At 42.4% G+C, this 21,933-nt stretch overlaps 1 protein-coding gene across 2 annotated transcripts in view; it reads right to left on the reverse strand.

Annotated features, from left to right (window-relative positions):
- KCTD15 (potassium channel tetramerization domain containing 15) overlaps positions 1–21,933 on the reverse strand; it is a 198,873-nt gene that overhangs the window by 41,240 nt on the left and 135,700 nt on the right. The window contains exon 1 of one of the 2 annotated variants that reach the window (XM_048958692.1): positions 327–1,563. The exons of the other annotated variant lie outside the window; for it this stretch is intronic. The gene's annotated coding sequence lies outside the window, so the exon portion shown is untranslated. Of the gene's footprint in view, positions 1–326; positions 1,564–21,933 lie in introns of those variants that run through there. 2 annotated transcript variants of the gene reach the window in all.

A 21,933-nucleotide genomic window follows, 5' to 3' on the forward strand; every position in this document is an offset into this window, starting at 1 on the left:
CGGAGCAAAACAAAACATACACACACGCACGCACACACACGCACAGGCACACACACGGCGCTAGCAAAGCGGGAGCTGTAGCTTTAAAAAAAAACACTCCTCCGCCGCTTCTGCTCCGGAGCCGGGAGCCGAGTTAGTTTGAAGAAGAGGCACTTTCCAAAAAAAAAAAAAAAAAAAAAAAAAAAAAAAAGAGAAAAAAAAAGGAGCGAGAGAAGGCGCGAGCGTGCCGCGCGGTGCAGCGCAATGCAATGCACGGCTCGGCACGGCACGGCACGCTCCGGCCCGGCCCGGGCAGCCGCGGGTGCAGCCGCTGCCGCGTTCCTTACCTTGAGCACAGGATGAGCCGCGAGCCCCCCTCGGCTTTGGGCTCTGCTGGGTTTGTGTGTGGATGGGCTCAGTTTTTTTGCCTTTATTACTATCTTTGCTCCTCAGATCCTGCTGTGATTATTATTATTTTTAAGGCTTCTCTCTCCTCGCTCGCTCGCTCTCCCCCTCTCTGTTTTTGCCGCTTCTTTCTATTTATGTTGTGTGTGCGCGGATGTGTGTGTGTGTGAGGGGGAAAAAAGCCTTTAAATGAAACTGCCGAGGCTGTTATGAGAAGAAAGGCAATAATCCCGTCTCTAAATAACAGAGGGAAGGGAGAAGAGGAGGAAAAAAAGCGAATTCTTGCTCAAGGCTTTGCAAACGCCTGCAGGGCAGAGGATTAGGCTACAATTAGCTCAGCCCTTTGCTCTCGCCCTAGCTAATTTTGCGATGAAAATTGGATATTTTCCCCTGCTTTTAGTGAAGGTCCCCAGATTTATTTCACACCCCCACCCCCCGTAAAACAAAACACGATCCCTGGAAATGGATGGGGCCGGGAGGCGCCGCACCGCAGCCCGCGGAGCCCTACGCCGCCCGCGGAGCTGCGCGGCCCGGCCCGGCCCCGCCGGCGGTAACGGGTCGGTGCCGGGGAGGCTCGGGCCGCTGTCACGTCCTTCCGCGGGCTTACTGAAAAGAAGAAGGAGGAAAAGGGGGAAGGGGGGGAAAAAGCTGATTTTAATCATTGTCATTTGGTCTGATGTAATATTTCCCCAGGCGTTTTCAACTAGGCATAAATTTTCAGCTCCCAAATAAGTAACGCAGGGCACGTTTCTCACATCTCCCGACTCCTCCGTTACAATTAGGGTAGCACCCACTCCGCACTTGTTGATAAACTACATCAAGTTCAAAAATAAATAATAAAAAAAATCGCCGCGGCCCCCCCGGGCGCATCCCCAGCGCCGGCGGGGTGCAGACGGGGGGTCTCGGCGGCGGGGGGGCCGCAATTATTTCCAGCCCGCCCGCCCGCCTCCCCCTCCCTTTCACCCTTGCTAATGTCTCGCATTGTAAACGCCAAATTTCCTGTAGGCCATTAAAACCAAATGACGTCTATCGACATGCATTGTGCTATTGCGGAGCGCCCTGGCAGCCCGCCCCCGGCCAAAAGCGCCATTTCAATTAGAGCGTGCGGCGCGATGGCGCGGGGCTCCGCGGGCGGCTCCGCGGGCGCGCAGCACGCCCCGAAGGGAAGGGGGCGGGAACCCCCCTCCGCACCAAAAAAAAAAAAAAAAAAAAAAAGAAGAAAGAAAAAGCGAAAAGAAACGATAATAAAAATTAAAACAACGCGAATCCCGCCCCTCAACTTTCCGCCCAAGACGCGCCTCCGCCTGGGGCTCCGCGTTTCCCCGAGTCCCCGCGGGATTGCGCGCCCCGCGGAGAGCGGCCCCTGCGGGAGAAGTTCGGGGGGAGCGCCTCCCCGCAGCGTCCGGCCCTCGGCCGCCGGCCGCCGCAGAGGAGGGGCTCCGGCAGCTGCGCGCCCGCGGAGCGGCGCCGCGCGTCCGGGTGGCCGCGGCCGGGCGGGCTGCAGCGCCTACTAGCCGCCGAGCGCGGCCGCGCAGGGAGTTACGCAACGCGCCGCGGCCGCCCGAAAGGTCAGCCCGGCGGCGGGCCGCGCTCCTCTCCGCGCCCGCCCGCTCTTCCCCCCCGCGCCGCGGGGCTCGGGGCGGCCCCGCCGGTGCCCGCCCGCCTCGACCTGCAGGGAACGGAGAAAAACAGGCAGGACCCCTGCAATTCGTTTTTTTTTTTTTTTTAAAGTTATCTTCCGTGGCAGGAATAAACAGAAACTTTTCTCCTAAGGGTAGCTTTTTTTTTTTTTTTTTCTCTCTTTTTTTTTTTTTTTTTTTTCTTCTCGAGTACAAACTACAGGAGAAGAGGGAAATTTTCTCATTAAAGTTACATCCCTGCAGTTAGTTCAATTACTTGATATATGCAGAAGATGTTGTAAATTTAAAGATTTAAATAGCTTACAAAGATGCCGCAGGCTCCATCAGTTAATTTCCTTAATTTATGGATTTTTAGCTGAGCTTCTGAAATGAAAAGGAGAATGAGAACTAGGTCAGCGGAGAGATTTGCATCCAGAATAGACTTAAATTTGTTTTCCTTGACCATCCCACCGGCCCAGGTGCGGTCTTCGCTGAATCCCACCTCTGAGCAATGCGCGGCCCCGAGGCCAGCTCTGTCCCGACATGCGGCCACTGAGCGGCCCCGCGCGGCCGTCCCACCTGTCGTCGGGCCGGGCGGCATCCCCAGCAATCCCATCTCTCACCGCTCAACAAGTGGAGCACGAGGAGGACGAGATCTGCCGAGGCTCCCTGACCTGTCTCCCACCCCCAGCTACCTCGTGTTTCTGTAGGGATGTACAAACTGCCAGGGATCACCTGACAATGTAATTTTTACTTCCTCTGTGATCTACTGACTGCTAACCGAAAAACAAACGCGAGAACCTTGAACGGCAAGTAGAGCATTGTAGAAATAGGATGCTTCTGCACTGAGGTGCAGTAATGAGGAAAGAGAAGACCTAAAAATACTGCACTGAACAAAAAGTAGAAATTGCTTTCTGACTCATTCCAACACGACTGCCACAGGTACCACTTCACTGGCATGCGTGGCTAATAAAGATCTGCTTTGTTTATTTGTTTGCAGACCAAAGACTGAACGGCATTTGGGATGAGAGAGGCGTGCGCATGGTAGGATGCTTGTGAGGGACTGTTTGTGCAGGAGCGAGACAGAACAATGTGCTCAAGAGCTTTGAGTTTTCTCACCTGGATTAGTGCTGAGGATAGATAATAAAGGTGTGCATTATAGCTCTATGTGCACTCGCTCATTTCTTTCTTCTCACTCGTGTGTGCGAATGCCTTTCTGTTGTTGTGTTTCAATATGTATGAATATATACATACAAATTAATACTTGAAAGTTTGATACACACTAAACAGTTTTAGGAAGCAACACTGCAGTATGATTAGTATTGGTGTTTGTGATTTAACATTTCTTTTCCCACTAGATGAAGTTTCTAAGATTTGCAAGGTACATGTCAAGGACGGGTATATAAATGGATTTTTATTTATTCACAACTCCAAGACTAATTGCTTCTCTTTGCCTGAAGGCCAAGAGATTGGTTTTAATATGACACTTCAAAAGTATTCATAGAACTACAGAGATACTAAGTGTCATTGTTTAAGAGAGAAATCTCACTATGCTACTTGTGACCCTGAAAATAAATTCTTCCACTTTAGTTTGAATCCTAATGTTGTTTTTCAGAGTTTCACTTAGAGCTCAACTATTAAGAAGTGTACAAAGGAAAATATTAAGTAGTATGTAGTGAAGAAAAAAGAAGATGTACTATTGGAAGTGAACATAACTTATTCTCTCAAAAACTCTATTATACTCCTTACAAAGCAATACAAAATTTGTAACTGAAGATTCTTGGGCTAGGTTGTAGGATATTACAACTAAAAGAGCTAAGCTGTAACGTACCACAAGTGTTTTAAAACCTCTTGGCTAAATGCCCCCCATGAGTCTATTAAGATGTTAAATACTTCAAATAAAACACTTTGGATTTTATTATTATTTTTTTTAATCAGCTCTTCTTTGTATTCTATGCAGATGCTTAACAATTGATTTGGACAGAACCATTCTCTAATGTGTTAGTCAGTCTAATTTTTCCATAGCTCATTTCAACTTTTTCAATGAAGAGATCAGAAATTACCCAACACTCTGAAAACAGTATGAAATAGAAATCCGTAAAGAATCCCACCTTATTTTCCTTCATCATTTGGTGTTTTCCAAAAATAACACTGCGTATTTCTCAGAATAGAAAATGAAAGATCATGAAAAGATGCAAATTTTGAGCAACCGAAATTTCCTGTCAATAAGATATTCCAAATATATTTGGAAATGATCAGATTTGAATGGGCTGTGTGAAAGAAGGTATAATGAACTGAAAAAAAAATCAACCTCTTCTACACTGCGATACATAAATTTGTATATGGATCTCAAAGTGCCTGTATGAAGATATTCTAGAGACCTCATCCTGTATTAGTGCATATCCTTTCCTTTATGTGTCTTCACTCGAGGCTTGAGTCTGACTTCAGCACTTCTCATGTTACATACGTGAACCTGAGGCCAATTCTGGCTTCCTGGCAGCAAAAGCAACATTCGCACTAGCTGCAAAAAGTACACAAAGAAATGTCCAGTCTGCCTGGTCCTCTTCTTTGAAACACTTTATGCTCCAGTGGGCACTTAAAATAACAGAGAAAATAGAACATTTAAAGAAATGTTTAAAGCAGGCAAGTGAGAATTAGAGTTTTGTTCCGTTAGAAGAAAGGAATCCATATCTATATGTAGGTTAATACTCTCCTCAATCATGGTTAAGACGCAGATGTAGTCCAGAAGTTCTGAGTAAGAAATTAGTCCTTCAGAAGTAATTTTTGGACAGTTGTTGGTCAGCAAAGCCTACATGGTTTTGTTGCCTTCAGTTAGGTTTACTGGACACGACTACCGTTAGCCTTGTCTCCTGGTGGGAGAAGACTGACCACAGATTACAGGGAGAAACACATCTGAGCGGTCATGCCACAGGTCCTGCGACTAGCACCACCACCTCCCTCACTTACATTGAGATAGAAGCAGAGGTGTGGAAGGCTAATGCTGATTACAGATGTGTTGAGCTAGTGAGAAAGTTTGCTCTTGTCAGAATCCTGAAAATATTAAGAACTTAAAGTATCAGTGCTTGCTTCAGTCTGCTGACACATAACGGATTAAAAAAAAAAAAGGAAGAATTAAGGACATCTCCCAGTTGAAGCCAGTGGCAGTGCCAGTTCTGTAACAAGAACTTGACCCAGGGTTTGCTAATGAAGACAAAAAATTTTTTGTCATTTGTAGGCAGATAAGGGATTTCCTGGGAGCAGTAAGCATGACCATGAAGAGAATAAAATCTGATCTTTAGGAACTCACCAAGTCTTGTCACTCTCTTCCTTGAAATGCTCTTTTTTTTTTTTTTTCAAGAGACGTATTGCTGCTGAGTGAATTTACAAACTGTTACTTGATTGCCTACATAGAGATGGACTCTTTTTGAGACTATCCATTATCCAGCACCTGACTCATGACAGCAGTGTAATATAATCTATGCTGGACTGCAAAGATAAAATAGCTTATCAGGAAGTACAGAATCAAATAAGTTTGCCCACCTCTCCATGCTTCCAAATGTTACAAGCCAAAATCAGGTCCTAAAATTAAATATACTCAGGATGTCCTATGTTAGCTTTCAGCATGACGTCAGCTTGTTGTGTTCTCTCATTTATCATCTTAAACAGTTACAATATTGAATATTTTAAACATTTTAAAGTAACTTTTGTGCCATGTGTTTTTAGCTCCTTATTAAATAAAGCGTATCTATATTATAGATGTCATGGTAAGGAAAAAAACATTTTTCATGGTTGGGTGTAATCCATTCTTTGGTTTTTAGAGATGCACAGTACTCTACAGCATGTCACAAATCTACACAGTGTCCCTGAAAGCTTGATTTTTGCATATGGATTGCTGACTTAGCTGAACGATGTGTAAGATCCTGTGCAGCCAGGCAGCTCCCAACTGAATACACTTCTAAGGCAGGTTGTATGCATAGTTTTTTTCTAGCAAAGGTCTGGAATAAGTTATACTGCAAAAATGCCACTTAACTGAATACAGAGAATAAAGAAAAGAGCCATAATGCCCCTCTTGGATGAAATTATGTTCTGTTTTTAGGGTTTGAGATAAGCACAGGCACATATAGAACCAAAGAAGAGTTGCTTCTTATTTATGTAGCAGTATTTCAACACTCTTCCTCTTTGTCAAATAGACTGAGAAGTCTGAATATTGTGTGATTGGAACAGAACCTGAGAGAGAAGTCGCTCAACAAAATACGATGACATGGACATGAGAGCAGAAGAAATAGAAAATCAAGCAAATTCTTAGGTATGGATTCCAGAAAGGGATAGAATAGTCACAAATGTGCACAAGAACTTCTTTACGGTGAGGGTGATGGAGCACTGGGACAGGCTGCCCAGGGAGGTGGTGGAGTCTCCTCTGGAGATATTCAAGACCCGCCTGGACACCTACCTGTGTGACCTGGTGTAGGGAACCTGCTTTGGCAGGGGGTTGGACTCGATGATCTCTGGAGGTCCCTTCCAACCCCTACAATTCTGTGATTCTATGCAAGTTGGATGTCAGTGGCAAGGAAGAAAATATTCTTAAGGACCATGGTTTCAGACCCACAGTAAGTGGAAGGATAGTACAAGCTGTTGTAACCCTCAGACAACAGGATGAGTAGACAGATAAATTCTTTTGGGAGCCAACAGAATGAGTTCTAAACCATGAAACCATGTATTAAACAGCACGTGAAGAGTTGAGTGAAGCACACTTTCATGTTGCAAAATATCTAATAGAAAAAGCACAACTGGGAGGAGAAAACTAAAAAATTAATTCAGGGTCATGAAATTCATCTGTTAGACTAAATGAACAGTGAATTGGAGATTGTGAAGCTAAAACTAACTTGCAAATTAGCACACATCTCAAAACAAAACTAATTCCTGGTAATAATCAGTATGAAAAGGCAGAATTAGCAGTGTTCTGGTCCAGCGCTCCTATTGCTGCAACACAGAAAGACTTGAAACTGGCAGTGGTTTTGCATGATTGTCTTTTCAGATCTGCTTACATTGTGGTGCTGCCACATGACACCTCCAGTTTTCAGCCCGGTGTCCCATTCCCCACAGTGGTCATCCTGCCCACCTATGATGCATGCAGACTCAGCTGGAGCATTTTCACCACATGCCACAGTGGAAACACACTCCTACCAAGAGGATGATGCATCACACAGTGCTGCTTCGCCTGGCCCACTTGAATGCTGCTGTGGACAAGTTTAACCACAGCTTTGACGCCTTTGTTTTGGTACAAAGAAGATGAGAGCTCTGAACCTGGCCAGCTGAGCAGAGTCTAACCAAATCCTGTTATGCCAGAGACCCTTGGAAAGGAGACAGTATGTCAGACATATGGTCGCAACATGCTGTGCTGCAGCCATCCTCAGCTAGCGTATGGTCTCCCGAGTACCATTGCCAGCTGGGCTCTAATTTACACTGGGCCTGAGAATCAGGGACCTTAACAGTCTCCCTGATGGTCTCTTCTCCTTTGCTTCACTGATTTCAGTTAAGCAGATATTCAAAGCCTTTCATTCCTCCTGCCTGGCATCCTTTGAGACAGATACAACGGCATACGCTGCTTTACTTATACTATGTTTGAAAAAAAAACCCAGACAAATATTCTGCATGAGGAAAATTTCAGAATATTGACTCTAAATTTTTTAATATCAATGGTATCACTTTGGATGTTGTGTAGGTATGTGAAGTTAATAATACAGATGTCTCCAAAAGTCTGATATAAAAACAATATTCCCAAGCAGAAGAAATCATACTTACCTTCCAACCTGTATGTGCTATGGCACCATTTTTCATGGATCTACGCTCTTATCTCTTTGAATATTGTATTACTCCACATTTTTTGCCATGAATTTCTTCTCAGACAGAGAAGAGAATGCCTTTCTTCTAGTTGGAGTAAACTCCTTAAATAAGAGGCATGTTTCTCATCATGAAATATGTATTTGAAGGAAATTGTGCACAGAATAACCAAACTCTTAAGTTAAATAAACGTAACATTTAGTTTAAATGTTCTATTGTAATGCCACAGTTTTTGACCTTGTAGCCTAAGTTTTCAGATGGAAAAATTACTAAAGGAAGTCAGTTCTGGATTTTAAAACCAGCTTTTATTTTGCAATTAGCCTTTGAGGGACTTTCTGAAGGAATCTGTGAACAGATTAGTTTAATGCAGTTGGAAATGAAAATGATGTGGTGCTATCAGAGCCAGCACACTGTCCTTCTTAAAATAATTTGTGGCAACAACTACACAGTTATGTTTTTGTCTATCCTTGAATATTAGACTCATTCTGCTTTATGCAAAGGACCAATGTATGTTTAATGTTTGTGAAGTGTTACCCACTTGAGCATTCTGTTGTCACGGCATTTTTTAGGAACAGAAGTGCAAGCACGTTTTCAGACATACATTGTTTTATAGAAAGAGTATATATATATTCCCTGCTGAATGGAGGCATTTGAGGAGTCTTGTATTAAAAAGCATCTCATAGCGATTTCTAGTCTCTGAATATATGGCATTGTCCACAAAGCAGGAGACCAGCCTTGCTTTTCCCCACAAGATTCTCTTGACCTGACCAAGTAAGCTGCTGGCAAACAACTACATTGGGGAGCCACCAGAAACTAGTGGTTCTGTAGAAGGACAAATTAATTGAACTGATGAAAATGGTCAACAGGACCATCCACCTGCTCGATGTCTCCCACCTGTGAGCCACAACCCTCCAGCCCTTCCTTTTGTTGCTTTTCTGCTCAATTCCTATTTCTCTTTTCCGGGAATGACACCGAGAATTTGGAGCAGCAAAGCATTTCCCAGGTTTCTGTGTGTGCCTAGCACACTGGCAACCCACTTCTTACCTGGACTCTGGTGCTCACCACGTGACTGCTGACAAGAGCCATGTCATCAGCTCTGCTGGGGAGGTTAAACGATGAGGGATACGAGCAGGGATTACACTTGGGTCTGTGAAAGGATCCCATACTGCTTCTGCATCTGCTGCCTTTAGGAGTTTTGCTGTTCAGTCACAGGCCTGAAATTCAAATGCAGCCTTTTTCCCCTGTGGGCCACATATTTACTTGCTTTTCAAAAGCATCTTACATTCATATTCCCAGTATGGCAGGGTGTTTCCACTGTGAAAAGGGCAGTTCTTCCAAGAGATTAAAGGTTCTTCCACACATCTGAGGAGCGATGAAGCCAGGTGATGGCTTTTGCACGCTGAGGGCAGCAGGGATGGGGGTCTTTTTCCCCCTCACTCTGCATCAGTACAGCTGTTAAGAAATCTGCTTGGTTCTGGGGAAGGAAAAGGACAGGCAGCTGCTCTCACGTGGCACGTTGGCAACAGCATTCCTCCCTCATCCCCACTTCGGCTTGTCAGATGTATTTTGCCCTTTGTTTCTTCAGTGAAGGCTGTTGCTGGCACGGTCCTTCTCCTCTGCGCTGCCACATCAGGATAGCAAGTCCCCATTTCTCTTGTTGTGCCACATGAAACTAAAAACAGTGGCCCCACTGGAGTTGCTGCTACATTAAAGATGTAAGTGAAATAAAAAATCACTTTCAGAGCTTTTTATTTTTTATTTAATTTTTAATTAATCTTAATTAATTTGAATTTTGAAGCGATCTGAAAAATAGCTTTAAATGAGTAGATATATATATATTTCGATTTTCATTTCCACGCACTGAGAGCATGAATAATGCAGGACAAATGCTGTGGCTCCATCTATAGTGCAGGAGCCAGAGTTTGCGTGGGGCAGGAGATGGCGGCCAAAGGGCCGGGGCCTCTCGTCTCATCAGAGCTGTGCAAGAGAGCCGGACAGCCCCGGGCTCCTTCTCCTCGTGGAGACTGCTGAGCCGGCCGCCGCGGGCCGGGACGTAGCGATGGGGGCTCTGAGGAAGACGCCCCGGGCCTCAATCCCGCGCGCCGCCTCAGCCCGCCGCTCCTTCCTCAGCCCGCTCTGGCCTTCCCGCCAACAGCCGTTGCCACGGAAACCGGCGGCTGCTCCCAGCGGGGCGCGAGGGCCGCGTGGGGAGCAGCGCCCGCGGGCCAGAGGACCCAGGGCATGGCGTACCGAGCGGCTCCCTGTGGGGCCGAGGCCGCCGCGGGTGGCAGCCTGGCGCCGTCGAACGGGTGTGGCTGCCGGCTGACAGAGCGGTGAGCGCAGGCAGGCGTGCGGGGTTTGGGCGTGCTGCAGACTTTGAGGCTAAGGCAGTTGGTGTGCGCAGGTGCGGGGCGATGGCTGCGGCCCGGCGCCGGGGCGCGAGGCGTCCGGGAGCCGCCTGGGGAGCGCGGTCCTCGGAGAGGTAGGAAGTGCTGCGGTTCTAATTAATGCCCGTGTGGAGTCTGATCGTGCTGCAGTGTTCTCACGGGTATTGTAGCAACCAGGGCATATTTTAGGGTTCGGTTAATTAAAAACTATTTATAAATCTGCCGAGGTCCTGAGTTGCACTTTGCTAAGCTCGGTGTCGTGGCTCCCTTCGCCACAAAAACTCCCACGTTGGATTTATACAGCTACAGCAGCATTTTGGCCAACCTGTGGAGATCGTTGCTTGCTTCGTTCTCCATGGAATGTAGGATGCTGGCCCTGCCAGCTGGGCAGTGGGAGGGTGTAAATACCTCCGCAAGAGTCTGAAGTATCTTGTCGTTTAGCTGTATGTGTGTTACATACATAAGGCTTGCATCAGCGGCGCATTTAAACACGTATTTGTATTGAAGATAAGCCTGAATTGTTTGCAGAAATGTGTCTCAAGCAAAGTAACTTGATTAAAATGGTCCAACTTTTATATGTAAATATGTGTATATATATCTCTGTATTGTAAGTTACTTGTTTTTGACTTTGATGGAAATGGAGCAAGCTGTAGAATCGTAGAATGGCTTGGGTTGGAAGGGACCTCAAAGATCCATGCAGTTCCAACCCCTTGTTTATCTCTCGTGACAAATTAAATGTAAGGGCAGCAGTCCAAGTTGGACCCTTTATGTACAGTGACTGGATAAATCTAGCCCTCTACATATCTCCAAGCTCCAGTTTCACACTGCATTGCAAAGCATGGCAAGCTTTTCTCAACTGTTGGTTTTCATTTATTTATTTATTTATTCGAGGAGCAGTGTGCCAACACTGCTGACACTTCTCTTCCCAGAAATAGATGTTTAATCCAAGTGCTTGGGTCCTGGAAACAGGTTTCTGTTTCTTAATTTTGTGGCCTATACAAAGTAACAGGATAGCATGTTAAGTGCTGTTTGATTAAGAGAAACACTGCTTTTCTAGGACAGAAAATGCGCAGAACTTTTCAGTAAGTTCTAAGAAAACGATGGAATAAACATAAATAGGAGAGAAAACCCTTAATATTTTGCTTTAATTAAAAAAAATTCCAAGCATTGCTTTATTTTGTAGTTTTTTTGTACATCTCTTCCGTAGATGAAACAAACAAACAATTTTCCTTCCTGAGTCAACGGGTGAAAGTATCTTTTCGTAAGTACTGATACCTGGGAAAGCTTGCTAACCTACATGTGATGTTCAGGTGCAAAACATGATCTTTTCTGAATATTTCTGAGGAAAAAGGATGCTTTCTGTGAGGGTTCTCTCTGGCTATGGAGGTGCATTTTAGTAGTTGGGAGCTGAATTTCTTGGCTACCAACTTAAGTGGCTTGTTTTGTCAAAAATCTTCTGTCTGACATAAACACAAAAAGTGTATTTTGATCCTCAGTCAGTAGGCTGCATAAAATAATTTTGTGAAAAAGGCTGAGGGTGTCAGGATAGAATAGTTTTATGCAAATGCTGTTTTCAGGGACAGCCTCCTGCCTTTGTATAGCTTGCCAATGCTGATCTCTTACAGATTTGATGATTGTTTTAACATGGCCAAAAGCAAGCAAGGACCTAATAGTGTTTAGCAGTGGAGTTCACTGACAGTAATGCTTGTGGTGTTCTAGGACTCACTCATACTTTTCATCTGCTCTCAGCTTGAGAAACAAAATGTTGGTTCAGTATAGATATACAGGACTGTGGTTAACAGTTTACTAGACAGATTGAGTTGTCACATGCTGCATAAAGGAATACTTTATCCTTTGTGGAGCTATTAGGAAAGCAATAATTTGAGGACCAAAGCTCACTGTTCACAGCAGAGCTACTCCAGTTAAAACACAGGAGCTTTTAATGAGAATTAATTGGGGGAGGGGAGGAAAACCCACATGAGTCCCTTTAGAGAAGAGAATAGCAGCATATTTGCTACATTCTGTGTAAATAATAGTTTCTAGCTCTTCTGTTAGCATTGTTGTTATGAAGCCATGTCCATAGCGTAGCTTAAAACATTTCATTGTAATTCTTCCCTTGATTACTTAATGGAGCTGTTACTATTGGCTTCTGTCTTCCCTGCTTACACGGATATCTGGTGATTCAGTGGGTATTTATTTGCTCAAATTTAGAACTCATATGAACCAAATCCTGACCTCTGTTCACCTACACTAAACTTTGTCATGCAATTTAATGGCTTTTTTCGTTTCCTTTTTTTTTCACTATTTCTTCCTGTGCCTGATAGTTATGCTAATAGAGTGCTAACTTTGTGATATTTCATATTTACAGTGTTAATAGCAAAAGAGTAGCTGTGGCTTTATTATGTTAGAGGTTTTTAGTATGTTATTTATAGATCTAAAACCTACAAGATATGATATAAAAGCCTTCAATATGAAAAATGTTACATTTCTGAGCAGACAGTGAGAAAATTGCCTTTTAGAGGTCAAAACTCCCAGTGCCTCTGGCAACATGGCCTTGATGTCATTTGACAGGGTGGAAACACAGCCCTTCATGGGAATAAACAGCCAATACCTGCATGATTCATTTTGTTAGGAGGGTTCTCCCATTGTTGCTAGGCAATATTTGCGAGGTGGAGTTAAAAAAAAAAAAAAGAAGAAAAAAAAAAAAAGAAAAAAAAGCCAACAACAAAAATCCATCACTGGAACCCCAACAGCTGTCTTGATGTTGATGTTCTTTTTCTGCTTGTTTGTTTTGATAAGGTGGAAATTTCTCTCTTCTGCAGAGTTAACAGAAGAAGCAGCAAATGAATCCCAATAGATGAGTTCCCTTCTGAGAGGCAGGGAGGGGAAAGAGGTGGAAAAGGATTGTCACCTGGTTTGCAGAAGGTTTTCTTTCTCTTTTCCTCCTCCTGTACCTTCTTAGAGCTGTCTGTTTGGAAATGCTCAGCTGTTTTGTGATGTGCAATTCTTAGAGAAGAAACATGGCAGAGACCAGCAGACATTCATTTGAAATGATTTCCATTCAGTGCATTCTGGAATGGACTTGAAAGCAGGTCTCAGAGGCAACTTGTATGTACCAGTTTGTCTTACATATTTATTTATGACAGACTTGAATCTTCAGGATGGTATTCTATCAAGTGACATACTCACTCAGTGTGATGTGTGCCTAAAAATAGGTCATTGTCAAGGGACAGGAAAGAAATCGCACAGTTTTATAAACTAAACCACTGCAGCTGGTACGATGGCACACTCTGAAGCTGAAGTAACACTGTATTTGAAATTAGCTTTCTGCAGATAATTTTTCTAGAATAGATTAGGATTGTGTTTTATCAAAACAGAAGAAGGCTGACCGCAGACTGTAGAGATGGCTGATGCTGATGAGGTACTCCTGACACAGCAGTTCAGAAGCAGTTCTCAAAGTAAAACAAACCAGAGGTCATATCAAAACAGAAGAGTTGGACCAAAATTTGCTCTAATTTCAAATCAGGGATATTTAAAACATTACTTTTTTTTTTTCTTTTTTCTTTTTTCTTTTTTTTTTTCATGTGTTAAATTGTACTGTAAAGCATTTATTTAATGTGGGATTTTGGCATTTGTGTTTGAAATTAGTGTTCGTTTTGTGTGCATTTAGCCAATGTGAATGCGTTTTTTCTCCTCTGGAGTAAGTTAATGGCACACTTGAAAATAAAAGCACAAAGAAAAACAGGACATTGGGAAAGGGATTCTTTTCTCCTTAAATAACCTGTCGATGGGTAACAATGTGTACTTTTAGCATCTAAGAATAATGCTTTTTTTTTCTTGTTCTGACAGTGTGAGCGCTACTGTTTAAATAAGGACTGGAAATCAGTTATGCAAAGTAACGTGTTCTGGTGCTTTACTGCAGTGTTTTTACTTTCAGTCAAGTAGAGGGACTGACGTTTTGTTAAGGAGCCACTATGGAAGTGGTCCACAAAGGACCAAATAGATCTATGTATAAGCTTATCCAATAGGGTTTGAGGTTAACAGGTAAAGGCGTGGGCAAGAAACAAAGGAGAAGTGTGACATCTGGTGGAAAGATAGTAACAGGAGCAAGAGATCTGTGAATGATAACCTCCAGTTTTTTAAGGAGGAGAGGAAGAATAACGAAAGTGCAGTGTGCTGTTTGAACACATGTATGCCGCTGCTGGGCATGGACTGAGGATGAGTGACGTGTCTTGGGACCTCACAGCTCATACTGTCCAAATCAGTAATTGTGGGAAGTCAGTTATGTACGTACTAAATTCTGATCTTTCCCTCTTAAAATAACAAAGAAATTTTATTCTATAATCCCTTAGTCTTCCACAGAAAAATAAATTCATATGGTATGTGCTTAACTACCTTTGAAAACCTGAGTCATTTCTTTCAAAAAAAGAAAAAAAAAATCATAACTGCACATCCTAGCACTTTTGTTTTCTCAGTTTACTGAAATTCTGTAGTACTTTCGTCTACCTGTCCATTAGCAGGACTGTGTTTTGCTGCCTAGCTTTGTTCAGTTGTCTGGAAGATACTGGCTATGGCAAATGCTACGGATCATTCCATGTCAGTTGGAGATTCTTCTGCGTTATGACTTTGTTACTGAAAGTTACAAGACCAATCACAATTCTGTTTTGCAGTTCGGGCTCATCTCTGGTGCATAACCTCACCCCCAGTCCTCTGGGATTTTCCACTTAAGCTCAAGTCCTGTTGCCTTTGGATAGTCTTGTTCTCATGGATTTTTTCTTCTCTTTTAATGCTTGCATATCATTTTCTAGGACAACTTAATATAAGAGTTGTGTATCGCTATTGGCAACGACTTTTCCATGCTTTGGGGGCAAACCCCATCTGCAAGTTTTTGCCTGCTCACTGGGAAATAATGCTTCTTGGGAACTGGCCAGTTATGGCAGGGAGAACAGATAGTAAATATCTAAAACTGCAATCCTAGTACTTCAGCTTTCCAGTTCCAACTGGAACAGTGCAAAAAGTAAGTGGTTCTTGGTCAGGCCACACTGGGCCTATTTGGCAGAATCACAGTTTGGATGGCATGTATGAACTGTGATGTATTAGCTCCCTAATGAGTAAAACATATTCTTTACTCCAAAGAGCGAATTGTTTTGCTGCAGTAGCAGAACTAAAATGCAGCTTCCAATAATCAGAGATATTCTAAATGAGTTTGAGCGGAAGGAGGACTCAGGTGAGGAGGTTGCTGATCCCTGTTTAGTTCAGTTGAACTGTTCCCCCCCAGTCTACCTCTCTGTCATTTGTGGTGATGATTTCCCTTTTCTGTGTGTGTTTGGAGTAGATTGCATATGCATTTCTCATACTTGTGGGACCACATCAATTAAAATCAGTTAAGCTCTCAGTTACTGTCATACAAAGAATGGATGTAGGCCAAACTTCAGTTGCTTCATGAGGTGCTTGGTTTATGTTTTATCTTGGGGTGAAATAAACAAAGCTTCTGTTTTCCTTCAGGGAACCTAGTTATATCAGTTGATAGCTTTCAGAAGATTACTGTGGGAGCATATAGATAAAAAGATGCAGTTTTCTCTAGTTTAACTGTCTTGATAAGCTAAATGGAAGACACGACATTTAGTGAAGTTGAAGCCAGATTATTTTAAAAGAGCTCTCTAGATCTAACCTAAAATTCAAGCCAGTCCTTTTGATTGACCTGAGAGCAGCACCGGTGAGTTTTGGTTCTTAGCGCTTTCTGAAGAGACAGAACTTCTTATTGAGTCATAATCTGATGATGGTACTGAATTTGTGCTGGCACAAGGTGCATTTTTACTGCAAATGTGGCCTAGGTCTGAAAATATGTCATAAATTCAGTTGAAAGACTTAAATATTGTACTCTTACAATTTTATTTGCCCAGAGAATCTATTCAGTATTATTTTCACTTTGATGTCTAGTGTCACTGAATGAGCAAAACCATTATGTATAACTCTGGAGTGAAATGAGATGAGGTGTGGGACTGAAGAGGGGAGCAATACAGTGTAATACTTGCTGCACTCTTGTGCACAAAAGGAGAAAAATGTCCTTTGTATTTTCTGAAAATAATTCAAAATGCATTTTTATCAACATTACAATGTTATGTAAATTACACAGCCTTCCCTGTAACATTTTGTATTTCTGAATGTGAAAGGAAGATATGTGGCCTTTGAACAAGCTGAGCATTTGCACTTGCGCATCTTGGTCTCCAGTGCTGGTTCTGGTGTCTGTGGGTGTATGGTGACTCTACTGGTAGCATATGCTGAGGAGAGAGGAAGAGGAAGGGAAGGGTTCTTTGAAAATCTTTCACAGAAATTTTTGCATGTAAGTGGAAAGTGAGTGAAAGTTGGATACAAAACTTGCTTATGGAAATATACCACTGGATGCCACTGTTGCTTCATGGAATGTCATACTAAAATAACATCGACTCTGCTCATTTGAAAAATTCTGTTTTCCTTCACTCTTCTTAGTTCTTTATTACTTTAATCTTTCCTAGTATCAAAGGAAAGGGGAAGTTGTGCCCCGTTTTTTCTTTCCAGCACCATGTTGGTACTTCTCCTGTATCTAGAAGTGACAGCTTGTCATAAGAAAGACAAAGAAATGGCAAAGGTTTTGGTGTTCTTTTTTTTTTTTTTTTTTCCCTTCTCTCCTAAGGTAAAATCTTGAAAAGAAGAAAGGTTCAGATGAAAGAGCAGCTAATTTTCCTTGCAGATAAGTTCCTTCACTCTGGCTCCGAATCTTGTGTTAATCACACCTAGATATGGATACAGAGATTTTATTCCTATCCTAACGCCATCCTGGAGAGCAGGGCAGGAGGTCACTCCTGCAACTACGTGTTTATTTCCTTTCCCAAGTGTTGGCTGTCTTTTACTTGAGAGAATATTTTTTACTTGTCTATTTTTTTTGTCCCTTGGGGGAAGCAGGGAGGGTGAAGGTCATCAGGTGAAGGTTTGATGGCTCTGTGTTTTCACAGGCTCACTTGTAATGACCTGATTAGTAGCTCCTGGTCTGTTCTCTAAGTCATGCGGTGTTTCTCTTTAAAAAGAAAGAAAAGACAAAAAATGGAAGCATACCCAGAAATCTATTGAATGAAAAAAAAAAGAATCCAGAAGTCTGGAGCCTAATTTTCAGATGGTTTGTGTTGATTTTTTTTTTTTTTTTTTTTATTACGTGCACCTAATTGTTGTGCTTTCCTACGGGGGAAAGAAAAAAAAAGAGGAAAAAAAAAGAGAGACTTGAGCTTTTTCTAGTATGATGGTGGTGTATGCAGTGTGCTAGCGTGGCACTGTCAGACACAGGGACCCCCTTCTGCTCTGTGCCTGCTCTATTGGGTAAGCCCTAGATGTTATTGGTTCCACAAAGTGCTAGCCTAATTAATGACAGTCGAAATGTGGAGGAAAAGCAAACACAATGCAAATGATGTGTTGAGAGAGCTCTGAAGGAAAAAGACAATAACCATGTAGCCCTGAGAAAGCACGTTTATTCTCTCTCTGCAAACTGGGCGGGAGAAGGCAGACAGCAGTGCTTCAGCCCGGAGGCCTTGGCAGTGCCATGGAAACGGCACAGGAGCACCGCATCCCTCCGGCTCTCCAGGCCTTGTGGCTCTGCTGCAGATTTACAGACAGCAGCACTCGCACAACCTGTGTGGGGCTGCGGGAAGGGGAAGATTAAGATATATGTTTGTTCTGCTGCTGCTTATATGGTAAATCAAGGGAGAAGGGAAAGAACGAGTGTGTGTACTAAGTTTATTGTCAAAGATGGAATAGCAGCTGCAGCAAAATCCACTCTGCTGGATGTCTGACAGCCAGAACAGTTTAATTACACTACTGCTCACTTGTAATTCTCTTCTCTTCTGGAATCTGGGCTGAAGTTTTGTCTGTATTTTGCATCCTAAGTTTTCCAATGATCAGGACTGAATGCTATTTTATGTAGTGGGAGGTACTGAAGGGAAGCCTGCCAGCAGAGCTGCTGTTGATGCCACATAAACTTGTAGCGGTGACCCAGATAACATTGAGACTGACACAGTAAGTTACAGTGTCAGAAGAAATAAATGTCTCCTACAGCCCATCACAAAGCTCCAGCTGTGCCATGGTACCTGCCCTTAAGCCCAATCTACCCAAGATACTGACCCACTGCTGACAGAGTCTTGTTGGGCTTTGCTCAGTTATGAACTAGCTGTATATGTTGTTTCAGAAAGCACACAGTGCTTGCAAGTATTTGGAAATTATGGTCACTTAGGGTACTTAGTAAAGGACCTCTCCAAAATGATTGTGTGGGCTTTGCCATACCTATTAAGAATTGCTGGCAGTCATATAAAGCTGACTGCTCTCTGAAGAGCAATTTGTGTTCTCTCCTCTCATTCATCACCCTTTGCCCTGCTCTTCCTTCGTCCTAGACCTGGCAGGGAGCTAGGAGAAATCGTGGCTGACCAAAAACCTTCATGAGGCTCTCTTCTCTGTCCTGAATATGAACTCACAAGTTCTCCTTTATATTATAGCATGCAAAGGGAAAGTTTTCCCAGTTCTCAATGGCTTGGAGAGGGTTCTTCTGCAAATAGGAGGATTTCATGATTATATGCTTCCACAGTTTCCTTTGAGTGTTCCTTAAGTGCATGGAATTCAGTCTCTACTGCATCAAGAGCCTTTTAAAGTTTAATAAATAAAAATTACTAATTTGTAGCTGTGACTATTTCTGTTTACTGAGGACCTCAAGGTATTTTTATGTGCATTAAACCACAATGCCAAAAATGGCAAATCATCATTCTATAACTCCTACAGGAAGCAACAAAGAGAAAATGTTTTTAGGAGCAGAGGTTGTGAGCGTTTCTCCATGCCACAGGCATGTCAGTGTTGTGCATCTGACTCTGTATGTGTGTTCATTGCCATGAATCATTGCAAAGCAGAAACCAGTTGGTTTTAGCCTGTGTAAGCTTTCACTTGCCTATTTATTTAAAAGCAGGATCTATTTCGTCTTTTTCTTCATTTATAGCCTTCACAACTTAGTGCTTGTATAAATTTCAAAGGTAACATCCTCACGGGGGTTGGCCACTCTGTATTCCCTGTCTTTCAACCTGCTGCAGTATGTTAAGAAAGTGAGTGCATTTGTCTGCAGCCTTCCTTTTTATTGGGGGTGTGTAAACTTATCTGTTCTCTTAGGGGATTCTGTATCCTTTGGCTGCAGGTATGTGGAAAGTGAGTTTGGTACAGAATTCCTTAACTCTTTCTCTCAGTTGGTGCTGGTTGTCTGCAGTTCTTCACTACAGGATGCTTATGCTCTCAGAGGAGATTTTTTTCAGCAGCTCATAGCTGGAAAGCAGTCACTCTTGCTGTGATAATCCTACAGCTGCTCATTTTGTTCCTTCAAGCAGCATATTGTTCCTATGCAGCTAACCAGTCATTAGCCAATTATTATTTAAGCTGATGGTGAATTCTGGTGTGGACTCTTTTCCTTTGTTGTAAATGATTAGAAAGGCATTTTTCCAATCAATCCATACTATTAATAGTATAGTATAATTAGTATTAATACTATATAATATAATATAATATAAAATAATATAATTAGTATTAATACTAATAATACTACTAATGGAGATGTTATTGCTTACATTTAGACACTTCAAGATTTTTTTTTTTTTTTTTTTTTGTGAAGTAATTGAGAAAAAGTTTTTGGGATACCTGAAGCTCCAAGCTCACTCCTAGAAAATTTGCCTGTTGCTGGCACTGCAACACTAGAGGTCTTGAGATTTGGTGCTTGTGTTTGCAACATGTTTGTATTTGTCAAGAACTGATCTTTTTTTCCTCCAATTTTAATTTATTTTATCTTGCCTGTCCTCCATTGTCATGAATTTAAGTTTTTGCTGTTTCTATTCTAGATGGGGCAATACTTGAAGTGCTTGAAAACATAAAATATTTTGAGACTCAAGTTGATGGGTGAAGAGTGGCAAGATTATAATTATTAAGAAAAAATCTTCCAAAATCATCATAGAGGCACCACTTTTAAATTTGTCCAACCACATATATTCTTAGATTAGAAGAAACAGAAGGTTAAGTTATTGATTCAGTTGGTATGCAGGCTTCCCTGACTGTTCTGGGAGCTGGAGCAAAGGTGATAACTGGGGGTCAAAGGAAAAGCTCGCTGGTTATTAATCTTAGTTTGCCTATGGAATCTAACGGTGAAGGTGTGTGTGTGTTTTTTTCTGGACAGCAATACTATGAGACTGTAGGTTTTGCTAAAGTCTGACTTCAAAGTAATAAAGTAATTGAGGAGAAATAAGGAAAGGTGATATATTGGTCTCTGCCTGTCTCTTTCTTTGCCCTTCTTCCTCTCTACAAGAAAACTTGGGAGGGGGAAGGCTTACTCTGAGTAAGCCAGCAGAATTTCAAGACAGTAAAAAGATTTAGTGGAAGTGCCAGTCTTTGTATGAGCCAGAAAATGTGTGTACTGGAAGAGCAGTTATAAGAGCAGTTTTCAAGCTACGGCAGGGGAGATTCAGGCTGGACATTAGGAAGTACTACTTTTCAGAAAGGGTGGTCAGGCTCTGGAATGGATGCCCAGGGAGGTGGTGGAGTCACCGACCCTGGGGGTGTTCAAGGAAAGGCTGGATGTTGTGTTGAGGGACATGGTTTAGTGGGAGCTGTTGGGAATAGGTGAACGGTTGGACTGGATGAGCTTTGAGGTCTTTTCCAACCTTGGTGATTCTACGATTCTATGATTCTATAACAGAAACTGGTAATTCTCAGTAACTTCCAAGTAACTTCTGCAAGTGACAAGTACTTCTGAACGAGGTGTATGGATTTTAGCACAAGCAAATCAAGAACACTCCCAAATTCTTCACTGACTTTGTACCTGTGTGCCTGTGCCTTGTTCAGTTCCAGCTCTGATGCATGTACCCTTGGCTAGTTTTCTTAAAGTTGGAACAAATGTGCTTGTTTGTGCCACTGTCACTTGCAATTGCAATGTAGGCAGTGCCTAGAGAAAGGTAGGGAAGATTTACTGAATGTGTTAATACTCTTATCAAGTAATTAGAGTTAATACTCTATCAAGCAGTACTTTGTCACCCAGTCCTGTTATTAGATAGGATGTTGATTGCACAAGGCATCCTAAGAGTCTGCCTATATTATACTTGGAAAGAAGAAAACCTTAGAAAACGAATAAAAAGTGCACTACTAAAATTTCATCCAAAGTACTTAATAAGAGAGCACGCAAAAGAACTGAGTGTTGCCCTAAGTATCTTCAGAACTGCAGTTCTGTGTAGAAAAGTACACATTTTGAATGGGCAAAGAAGAGTTGCATTAATTATATGGCATGCTACACTACACAAGAACAACATTAAAAAGTCAGCCTTTATCTTAAAACACTTCCAGTTCCTACTATCCTCATTATTAACATCCATATTCTATGTTAATGCTGCTGGCAAGAGGTGAAAGCCATCCAGGGTGAAAAGGAATTAGTTTCATTTTTCAGTAATTATGGGGAAAACTGTTCACTGTCTTTAGTCTCCCTCTCAAGTTATTCTAGTGCTGCTGGTTAAAAAGATCCTGATCTCTATGGTGTTTCACTAATGATCAACAGTTTTAGAAATGACATTTTTCAGCAGCACAGCCTCTATTACTGGGAAACTTTTTTTCCCTCTTAGGCAGCTGCCAGATCTTTCAAAATCACTGGGAAAGTTTACAAAGGTTCT

This window comes from Lagopus muta, chromosome 12 (genome assembly GCF_023343835.1).
Source record: "Lagopus muta isolate bLagMut1 chromosome 12, bLagMut1 primary, whole genome shotgun sequence".
NCBI lineage: Eukaryota > Metazoa > Chordata > Aves > Galliformes > Phasianidae > Lagopus > Lagopus muta.